This window comes from Pinus tabuliformis, chromosome 1_1, assembly GCF_031772625.1.
Source record: "Pinus tabuliformis cultivar Carrire ecotype Pingquan chromosome 1_1, CPIR1, whole genome shotgun sequence".
Taxonomy (NCBI): Eukaryota; Viridiplantae; Streptophyta; class Pinopsida; order Pinales; family Pinaceae; genus Pinus; species Pinus tabuliformis.
The window spans coordinates 223,418,541-223,428,530 of NC_142297.1; the positions used below are offsets into that span (position 1 = coordinate 223,418,541).

General features: G+C 36.4%; 1 pseudogene; it reads right to left on the minus strand.

Annotated features, from left to right (window-relative positions):
• Window positions 1-1,792: 1,792 nt before the first annotated feature.
• Window positions 1,793-3,148, minus strand: LOC149212346 (subtilisin-like protease SBT5.3 pseudogene; annotated as a pseudogene).
• Window positions 3,149-9,990: the final 6,842 nt, after the last annotated feature.

The following is a 9,990-nucleotide window of genomic DNA, read 5'->3' on the forward strand; positions in this document are numbered from 1 at the left end:
AGGTGCTTAACGGGCTCACTCGACAGAGAAAAATACACGGCAACAATACCTCTATATTCGGAAACGAGTATTCAGAAAACCTGTCACATGAAACCCTCTCTGGCACAACTAAAGCTTAGTGCTGGCCCTTTTGGCCTCTGCATAAACTTTCTATTGACCTGCGTTAGCCCCCGGACCCCTTGCGTCAACCATCTGAGGTACTGTGCAGCCTTTGGGACCCTCTGCATCACTCCAGCAGCCTCTGCGTGGATGACACAGTCCCTCTCCCTCTTTGCTCTCTGTTAGGATTTGCATAGCATAGACTGGTTTCTTCTCTCGCTCTCTCTGCTTCTGCACTAGGCTCACAGTAATGTCTCTGCCTCTCTGCCTCGTACTCACTGCTTTTTTTTACTAATCACTGATTCAACTTTGCTTAGCAAACCCGCTCTAGCAAAATGAATGATTGATCACTCTGGTGTGTTCTCCAACTAACCCTCAAGCCTCTTCTTATACTTTTCTCGTTGGTCCATCAATGACCGAGATTAAATCTGTAATCAACGGCTAAGATTAGATTTGGCCTGATCCATGACTTTTGAAACCTTCTAACCCAGTTTTTTATTAATACCCATTAATATTTTATTTTTCCTAAGTTTAGACTTAGGAACTCCATTAAAAATATTAATTATTTTAATATCACCTAAACCAGGTACAATATGTCCAAACCATTTGTGGGTCTTAGAGATCTCGTGTGTTTTAGCCTCTCCACCAATTTTCATGGCTAGAGCACATCTGATGCTACCCAAAATCTGTTAGAAATTAATGGAGAATGGGTTACTTAGTTATGATTTGCTCTTTATTTGACATTCAGTTCCTATTAATTAGGAATCTATTTTTGCCTATGTATCTATTTAATTCCTGATGATTAATGAATAAGTGAAGCGAATGCATTTGCTGGTGGGAGCTCCTGGTGATCTGCACCTGTGAGCTCCCGTGTGTTTGTCTACACTTCTGTCTTCTGCATTTTTTATCATGGTATCAGAGCAATAGGTCAAAGGCCTGTGTGTTGTGTGGTTGCCTCTTTTGTGATGAGATCGTAACAGCCATTCAAGGAGACCATGATCACCAGGAGGACGGATCGTATAGGGATCACAGTGAGATTGCCCATGGTGTAGCAATTTGGGTGTGGATCGTTTCAGCAGTGGAACATGTGTGGAGAAGCATTTGTTGAATTGGGTTGCGAGTAGAAATTAGCTGAGCTTCATGTCATCTTGTTTCGCTAACAGTCTTCTGAATTTGGTTGTGTATTGTCAGGCCGTATGATCTGAAATCCTTGTTGGGGAGATTGGGGTGTAATTAATTCACCTTGTGAAGAAATTGGGGGTGGGATTCGATCTCTTATTCCCATGTTGCATATTGGATTGTGAATTTTGTTGATAATTCTTAGGCTGTATGATCTGAGATCCCTGTGTGAGGGCGATTGAGATATAATTGATTTGTTTTCTGAAGAAATTAGGGCTGGGATTCGATCTGCTGCTAGAAGAAAGAGAATTTGTGTAGACAAACACACGGGAGCTCACAGGTGCAGATCACCAGGAGCTCCCACCAGCAAATGCATTCGCTTCACTTATTCATTAATCATCAGGAATTAAATAGATACATAGGCAAAAATGGATTCCTAATTAATAGGAACTGAATGTCAAATAAAGAGCAAATCATAACTAAGTAACCCATTCTCCATTAATTCCTAACATCCCCCCTTAATGGAGAAAGGGATTTTTAAACACACCTAAAGTGTCCCTAAACAAATCAAACTTCAAGTCTTCCAATGTTTTGTTAAATAAGAGTGGAAATGCTTGTATCTCAGACTTTGGTCTTGCTGCATCAAGAGCTGCAGGATACAGGGCTCTAGAACAGGCCTAGGAGGGGATGCTTGTGAAAATGCTGCTAGGATGTTCGACCCCGGAGCTGTGATATCGGGCTTCAATATGTCTGGTGTAAGAGAATTCGGCCCCTGAGAGGAAAATTCTGCCATTGTTGGAGCTGGCTTGCTTTCCAATATAGCTGTTGGAGGAGAAATGTAAGCAACAGGGTACTCTGTAGAATTGATATAGTCAAGGACTGCTGCTCCATCAATTGCATTCAAATGTGTGGCAGGAAGAACATGAGCGTCTGCAATGATTTCATCACCATCTTGAGGTTCATTCAAGATAATCATGCCTACTCCTACTGTCTTACGAACTGTTTCGCCTTTCTCAATTCTTGAATTGAGACCACGAATGCAGGTAACTATCTTTCCTTTAACTTTCTTGGGGTCTAGACCTCGCAGGAAGCAAAGGATTCCTGCAGTCTCATTTTCATTCGGAGCTATGACGTCAACTGATGATACTAGAGGGTACCATTTCCTCTCTGGTAATTTGTACTCCGATAGGCTTTGTCCTATATATGTCTTTTTGTTTCCAATAGTAGCATTTGCAAGAATTAGTCTATCAATGGTGCTTGCTCCCACAGTTATTATCCACGGTGCCACATTTGTAACTGTAGTCGGTGTTGGACCAGCATTTCCAGCGGAACAGACCACTACCTTTCCTCTCTGGACTGCATGGAAGGATCCAATGGAAATTGCATCTTGAAAGTAATCTGTCAGAGGAGGGTCATATCCAATAGAAACAGAGAACACATCAACGCCATCTTGAATCCCTGCATCCAATGCTGCAAGAATATCTGCGTCAGAGCATCCGTTGCCAGCCCAACAAGCTTTGTAAGCTGCAACTCTTGCATTAGGAGCTCCTCCTCTAGCAGTCCCTCGTGCATATCCATATATACTTGCGTTTTTCACAAAACTCCCCGCTGCTGTAGATAAAGTATGAGTTGTGTGTCCTTCGCTGTCTCGCGGAGAAAGAAACTCGCCTTCTGGGAGCTTCCAAGGCTCAGTTCCAGCTCGAGATCCCTTAGTGAAGTATCTGGCTCCAATCAATTTCCTGTTGCAGTGCTCTGGACCAAATGCTGTGCCATTTTGGCAGATCCCCTTCCATCGAGAAGGAACAGGACCCAGACCCTCGTCATTGAAACTAGCAGACTTATTTGACGCCATCAATGCTTGCTGAGGCGTACTTTTCACATCCAACTTGTAGAGTCCTCCTATGCGAATACTTGTAGCAATGGGCTTCATCTGATCCAACAAATCTTTAATAATGCAATAAGATTTAAAAAATTCTACCTTGAGGTACTGATCTGTAATCTTAGACACAGAAATCAGGTTCTTCTTAATGCCAAGAACATACCACACATCAGATATATTCCTGATCTTACCATCAGGCAGAGTAACAAGGACATCTCCATGTCCCTTGATCTCATACCCACTATTATCTCCAAGATAGACTTTTACTCCAGTGTTGGATTCTTTAAAATTTCTGAACCATTGCTTTTTACCTGACATATGCGAGGAGGCTCCAGAATCCATGATCTAAATATCTGATTCATCCTCCTCAGTAGCAGTGTCACCCTCGGCCATAAATAGTCTAACATCCAGATTCTGATCTGGGTCTGTATCTGCATCTGCATCTGCCAAATGACCTGCATGCCTTTTCTGATTGTACCTCTCTTGATTTGCCTTCTTCTTGCGACAAAATTTAGCAATATGGCCTATCTTACCACAATAAAAACATTCAGGAACAGAGTCATTTCTATATGAGGTCATACCTTGTGGTGTCATTTCTGATGTGTTGCCCCTCCTCTAATCAGCCATCGCTCTCCCTTTTGCCTTGAACTTTGTTATCAATGCAAGATCTGGATCTTGAGGCTTGAGAGACGACCTCCTTTCCTCTTCATGTAGCAAAATTCCAGTAAGCTCTTCAAAACTTGGAGGCTTTTCCCTTGCATTCAATCCAGTTATAAACATCTGATAGTCATCTGTCATACCGTTCATGGTGATTGTCACCAGATCATCATTTTCCATGGTTTGACCGATATCAGATAGTTTATCTTTAACTTCCTTTATCCGAGATAAGAATGATGAAACAGACTCATTCTCCTCCATCTTGATTGAGAGGATCTTCTTCCTGAGGAACAAGGTTCGGCTGGTGTTCTTGATTTCATACATGTCTTTGAGAGTTGTCCAGATCTCATTCGCTGTCTTGCAATCCCGAATATGAGGGATGATGCAATCTTTAACTGACAATTTTAGTAGGACCTTTGCCTTCAGCTCCCTTTTCTCCCATTCTTGAGTTGTTGCATTCGTTCCACCATTTGCAACAGTTGGCTTACTTTCATCACCGATGACAATGCTGTAGGTATTCTGACCTTCAAGCAAAGTCTGAAGCTTAAATTTCCAATTTATGTAATTGGAACCATCCAATTTGCTGCTTTCATTTAAATAATCCGCCATCTAAGAATTCATCTTTGAAAAAAAACAGGCTACCCGGCAACTTAAAAAAACGAACAACTCTCGCAACAAATAGAATATGGTTGAATTACGAGCAAAGCAATCACCAGTCCGGCGATGGATCTGTGGATATCAACCACCAAGCAATGATTATCAATTCAATACACAACTGTGCACATACAAGTGCCCAGCCATGAGAAGAGGAGCATAACGTGCACAACGCGGCACAGAACTCACACAACTGACTGATCTCGATCTGGAAGCACCGGTCTCGACCTTCCCTGCTCCACTTTCGGCCCACGAAAATAGTCAATGAGACCAAAGAGGTCGACTTGCAGCTATCTCCTCCTGAAATCCAGCACCAGCTACGGAGCTCCATGCTCACCGCCTCACACACTCTGGCTACTCCTTATAATGTACCTGGCATATTTTCAATGCATCTCTGGATCTCATACAACAGTCTTTAAGAGCTTCAATTATAGTTGTATCCAATCGAATTTTTTACATGCGATAGAGACAATCAACAATTCATTAATCAACACCAGTTCGCAACCAAAACCTACTTGACAAGCTACACGCAGTAGTGGATCCTCGCTTGATTCTAAATTCTCTTTCTTATTTTGCAAATTTGCATAGCATAGACTGGTTTCTTCTCTCGCTCTCTCTGCTTCTGCACTAGTCTCACAGTAATGTCTCTGCCTCTCTGCCTTGTACTCACTGCTTTTTTTTACTGATCACTGATTCAACTTTGCTTAGCAAACCCGCTCTAGCAAAATGAATGATTGATCACTCTGGTGTGTTCTCCAACTAACCCTCAAGCCTCTTCTTATACTTTTCTCGTTGGTCCATCAACGACCGAGATTAAATCTGTAATCAACGGCTAAGATTAGATTTGGCCTGATCCATGACTTTTGAAACCTTCTAACCCAGTTGTTTATTAATACCCATTAATATTTTATTTTTCCTAAGTTTAGACTTAGGAACTCCATTAAAAATATTAATTATTTTAATATCACCTAAACCACGTACAATCTGTCCAAACCATTTGTGGGTCTTAGAGATCTCGTGTGTTTTTAGCCTCTCCACCAATTTTCATGGCTAGAGCACATCTGATGCTACCCAAAATCGACAATGGATACCACCCTCAAGGGGGGCTACTAGTTGATGAAGTAAAGCTAGAACAACCTCTTGGTGGATTTCCTAGGAGAGTCGATTCACTTCCCCAGTTTGACTCCATAGAAGCCCATATTCGTCTAGTGCAAGTAACGTTTGATCAATAAGATTAAGACCACTACAATGATTGGAATGAATTTGTTAGTTTTCTTAATTATATATAGCATAATCAATGGCACATCTTGGCCCACCAAGACTCTCTCTATTGCAACCAGAAAGGATTGCAAGACCGGATGGGAAAATTTGAAGGACACATGGCTCATATGGAATCCCATGTTCATGACGCTTTTCACCTTTATGGCGAGGATGGTAATGTTTCTCAAGCTCCTAACTATGCAAATGTGTAATGAAGCACATCATATACATTTTGTTTTTTGCTCAATTTTAAGTTTGGTGGGTCATTAACGTGTAATCTTTTAATTTTATTCAATTATTATAAATTATTATTATTATTATTATTATATAATGACCAACATATCCAACAAAAATGAAGTCATAAGATGATGGAAAATAAACCCATCACGATATAATCTTCTTATAAATTAATAAAACAATTATAACTTACAAAAATAATTTTAAAACCATAAAAATAAAAATAAATAATCAATCTCAATATCTTCTCGATATAAAAATGTTATAAAAATATTTCAAAACATACATTCCTCCAAAATCCACTACATATTTATAAAATTGTTGGTTTTTCTAGAAACTTTTAACCATGTAACCATGGCTAAATACTTTAAAATAGTTTGCACTAAAGTCATCACTTAAAGAGAATCGACGAATAGAGAGTGTTTTATAAATATATATGTTAATATGTAAATTAATTAGTGCATTATTATAATATATTTACTGTGTATAAATTCATAAGTGAATAAGTAGTAGAGTATGATCTTAAATAATTTAGGTTTATTTTTCTTAAACATTAAGAAATAGGTTAATAGTGGAAGGCTTTCCGTATGAGTGAAAGTTTTATAAATTATTTTGAGGTTATTCTAAATAGTGTAATTTTTATTAAATAACTTTTATTAAATAATAACGATGAGTTTATCTATATTTATAAATAATAATTAATAGTTTTTTTTGTTGACTAGTGAAATTGGCAATGACGATGGTATCGTACTCGCATTACATAGGGTCGAATCTCACTGGCTGCCACTATAACTGCTAGGAGGAACCACATAGCCCGCAAGCACGACCCTCGGGTAAGACGAGACCTAAACTCGTGACCTGCATAACGGCACGAACGACTTAGTAGACCGTCCGTGGCCACGAGACCAAACCCTTGCAAGCTAAATAATAATTAATAGTCAATAATTACTATCTCTACTATTATTTTGATGACTAAATTATATTAAAAAAAAAGTAAAAAGTAATATATATATATATATATATATATATATATAATTTACTATATTAATGAAAAAACAAATTAAAGAATTAAACACATAGAAACCCTTTAAGTAATTATTAGTAAACCTCTAAAATCTAGGGCATGTCCTCCTCTCTATAAGTAGAGTCACAACCTAAGTATTTGAATCTGGGACATCTTAATTTTCACAAATTTCATATTATTTAAATCATCAATTGAATTGCCCCCAAAAACAAAAAAAAAATGTAAAATGCTACCTCATAAAAATCAAAACAGAAAAAAAAAAATATAATAATTTTTTTTAAATATTATATATTGTAGTTGTCAAGTAGCAAAAAATCATATTATCATTTTTAAAGCATTATTAAAGTGTAATTGTTCATGTAAAAACGATGTTTACTCAAAATCATATGCGAAGAGAAAGCCCAAGTTAAGATATTATAAATTAAATTGATTTAAAAAATCATTTGAAAAATTCGAACTCTATGTTTCGAAGGAATTCTTTTTAAGCGATTAAAATGGTCGATGCTATTTTATAAATAGAATTATTCCCCATAATAATTATAATAATTATAATAATTATTATTATTATAATATTAAATTTAAAAAATTATAGATATAAAAAATGTATAATTAAATCAATTAAAATTTTATTTAAAAAATATAAGAATAATAATTTTATTTAATATTTAGTCACCGAAAAATTTATCATAGTATATATTTGTTTAGTGTTAAGAGGATCAAATTTTTTAATATGCAAACATTTTTGAATGCAAGGAGAGGTTTTCCTCTTGACACTTAGGATATTTGAAGTTAATTAAGATAGATTTGTACAGATCTTAATAATATTATTTATATAAATTTTACATATTTTAATATAAAATATTCTTATTTTCTATTTTATTAAAATCCTAATTGTGTTGATAAGAGTTCTCAGTATGAAAGAGTGATGTCCTGTTATGTACACATTTTTACTTGGTCAAAAAAATACTTAAAACTAAATTAACCTCACAAGGGTAGAGTAGACATTGACAAAGGGTTTTGTTAAGTCACTCCATGGTGTAAAGGTCACTGGTTCAAAACTCTATGGGAAAAGATCAAGCCATGCTAAAGGTGGGTGTGGCCTAGGTCGGTTGTGATCACAAGGTGATTTCGATGACATAGATGCCTCTAGGTCACGACTAATCAAGCCACATGTTAGGTGTGTTAGTGACTCACATTATATAGGGAAAAAGAAACTAAAATAAAAAAATGATAACAAACTAATGATTATAAATATTGTTATGTAGTTCAAGTAAAACTGAAGTCATAGAGTCAATTTATTATTGGCGGTTTTTGGGCTCCATATTTTGACAACCCATAGTTTTTTCAATGATATATATATATATATATATATATATATATATATATATATATATATATATATATATATATATATATATATATATATATATCCATTTCAACTCCATTTCTATCAAGCATCAAGAAAGATCAAATCTCTCGAGGTGCAAACCTTTCCTCAAGTTTTGCACTGATAAAAGAGGTTTGCACCTTGAGATATTTAATACTTCTTATTGCTTGATAGATCTAGAGTAATATATATATATATATATATATATATATATATATATATATATATATATATATATATAATTTTAACTTATTTGATATGCATATTAAAGATATTTTTCTAGAATTTTTTTTAGAAATTTATTAATAAAAACAAAGTTCCCCGATGGGGTGGTAGAACAAGGCTATTTTGGGTTAGATGGGGGAGCCACCACCCCTCTAACTTAGCTGATCATTGTAATTGATACGTGTTAGATTGACCACATGTAGGAGGGAGGACAGGGAATAATCCAGAATATAGGTGCAAGTTATAAGTTTTGGTTGATGCACATCATAGTGTATTTTGTATGTTTTGTTATGGGCGTTGGAGAGGATGGAAGAGGCTATGCTTCAATTGCGCAAACCATTATTCTATTCATTCTCATCCAGTCATGGCATCCTGTAGTGGAGTCTGGAAGCACTTCAATGGATTTTGGAGTGGCGATGAGTACCTAACGAAGGTACAAAGGCTAAGAATTTTGGATCTGGGAGTGGGAGACCTTAAGGAGTGTCTCTCTTGCACGTTGGGCTCATTACTGGTAAGGCAATGCCTTTGCATAATAGTTTGTTAGGAGAATATTTCTTGCAAGCCTATGTCCAGGACTCTCGTAAGGTATTTCGGGCCCACAACTTGGTTTACATGTAAAATTCTTATAATCTGTGAGGAGATTGCTTACCCTGGGTCAGTAGGTCTATCTTCGTTGCTTCTTACTGAATTTTGGAGTCTAGAAATGTGGGATTTGAATGTATTTCAAGGGAAGTGAGTTTTTAAACCTGTGTTAACGGGTTTTGTAAGGCCCAATTGGACTTTTGTTTAGTTTTCCAGTTTTATTCTTTGAATTTGGGATGCTAATTCCCTTTCTGTGGTGAATGGTCAATAGTCTAATGTCTATGTTAGGACCGGGGCTTTTTATCCTGATTTATGGTTGTCTTAATGGTTATTTTTGGAGTCTAAATGTTGAAATGTGGCAACAAGAATATTCCAATTTAATTTGTCCTTGAATTAAATTGTGAATTAAAATCGAATTTAGTCTTAACAGCTACTTGGAAATAATTAATTAATTCAATATGGAATAATTAGTTGGAGAAATTCAAGTTAGAAGTCTTTCTTAAGTCATGCAAGAGTTATCCCTAAATTAAGGAGATAAGATTGAGTTATATTTGAGTTGTAATTAGTTAACTCAGTTTACTGAGTTAAGTCCAGTTAAATTAGTTCCAAACTATTTGAGGAACTAATAGAGAGTTAACAGTCAGTTGATGCATGCATGCATCCAACTTGTGTACTCCAGTTAACTGAAGATTCTCTAATCAGTAACTCATGCATGTCTATTATGAGAAAGAGCCAGTTGAGACTAAAGTCAAGGACAGTGTACTATCAGTTGCATGTTTTCTCTTATAAAGAAAACTCATGCATGCAGAAGGAATCATTCCTTAAGGACTGGGCAGTTCTGATAGTGCGTGAGAGCAGTGTTACACT